This window comes from Trachymyrmex septentrionalis, unplaced genomic scaffold (genome assembly GCF_001594115.1).
Source record: "Trachymyrmex septentrionalis isolate Tsep2-gDNA-1 unplaced genomic scaffold, Tsep1.0 scaffold32, whole genome shotgun sequence".
Taxonomy (NCBI): Eukaryota; Metazoa; Arthropoda; class Insecta; order Hymenoptera; family Formicidae; genus Trachymyrmex; species Trachymyrmex septentrionalis.
The window spans coordinates 3651005-3652869 of record NW_017305485.1 but is presented as its reverse complement, the minus strand read 5'-3'; positions in this window follow the sequence as shown (position 1 = coordinate 3652869).

The window sequence follows — 1865 nt, the reverse complement described above, 5'->3', positions numbered from 1 at the left end:
ATATATAATAAGTAAAATTTTTTTGATTTTATTAAATAATAATTTGCGTGATTTGCGTAGATACCATCCGATAAATTTAATGCATGTGTTAAAAACGGATAAATAAAATACAAAAATCCTCATAAAAAGAATAGACATATCCTATATGTATTTATAATATAAAAATTATTTAGTATAAAAATTGTTTAAAAACTAAACTATATTATAAATTAAAGTTTTTTTCTGTAAATCTTTTTTAAATTCATAGTGGTTAATTTACAAGTCAATTTTAATTTAACTAATTTTTAAAGACAAAGATTAATCTATTGGTGGTCACTGTTCATCAAAACTTTCCGTGCCTCGTAATGCATACATATTTGCTTGATTCGTCATTAAATTATCGCATCTACGCAAAAAAAAATTAACAACGCAGAATATTAACTTATAAAACGGACTTTGTTATTCTTGTATGCATATACTCGCTCGTTTTGACTCATCTAAAGAAATTCTTACAGCAATTAAATTAGTGAGCAGACACATATCTAGAATTTCTTGCGCCCTTGGTAAGAAAATATATTTTTTAAAGCCTCTCCCTCTTCAGAAAAAAATTTTTATTTGATGATAGCCGTAGTAGCTTTATTGTAACATAATATGGAGATGCAGGATTAAGAAAATGACATCTGATCTAATATACTTAAATATTGATACTATATTAAAAACATTACAAGTATTTTATTACTATCAAATTTAAATTTATGTTTACAAAAATATTTCATGAATTTATTCATCATAGCTAAGTTAATCTGTGTCACTATTTTGTCTTATTGATAATAAAATTGTCAATCTTTCTTGATTAATCGCAAAATAGTAGATAATTCTTTATCAATTTGAGCTTGCTAAAGTTGCGTTGATCATAATTAGACGCCATAATCATTGGAGTAAGTTAAATATATTTGAAGAGCAATTTTTTAATGTTTAGATAAATTCATCAAGAGAGTATATAAGTTCTTATACATCATATTTTAATAAATCTAGATACTGATTTGAATTTTCCTGGGTTATAACTATACTGGCACTTGTCCTTCGAACATTTCTAATTTAGGGAATCGATTTTGTGTATCTTGAAATGAAATAAAAATTACGGAAGTGAACAAATGCACTATAATGTTCATAATTTCATTGATCAACATTTAGTAACTTTGCTTACTTTTATAATTTTCATCACGTTTCAAAATATAGCTCCAAATACAAATTCCATTGTGTTTACCCTATTGAAAAAAATCATAAAGTTACATAATAAAATCATGTAAATTAAGACAAGTAAATTACATAAAAAATTGTTCCAAACCAGTACATGATTTTTTAAAATCACATTATTTGAAAAATCATGATATTAAAAATAATATCATCCATCATGTGATTTTATAGTTACCGAAATTTAAAGAATTTAATGATAGAAATAGAAAAAAAAAAATATATCATAACTTTTCAAATTACATCATTTTTTTAAAATTACATAATAATTTGGAACAATTCATTACATAATTTATTTGTCTTAATTACATGATTTCGCAATTTTGTGACGTGATTTTTTATAGTAAGGTACGTTCAATGAGCTGCAATAAAATTCAAAATTTCCGACATTTTACGAATCACAATTTTTGCTCTCCCTGGATTTGCACCCCTGGCAGGGACCAATTTCGCCAATCCCTAACTATGCCTCTGAGACGTATATCCGTCGCGGTGGCAACGAAAATTTCGACCGCAAGGTGGCGCGCGCGTGTATAAAATCGACGCCCGCGCCAAGCGCGATCAGTAGCAGAACAATCGCTGTGAGGGTTGGATCGCATGCTCTTCCTGTCTCTTCCTCCTTTCGCTACTCATCG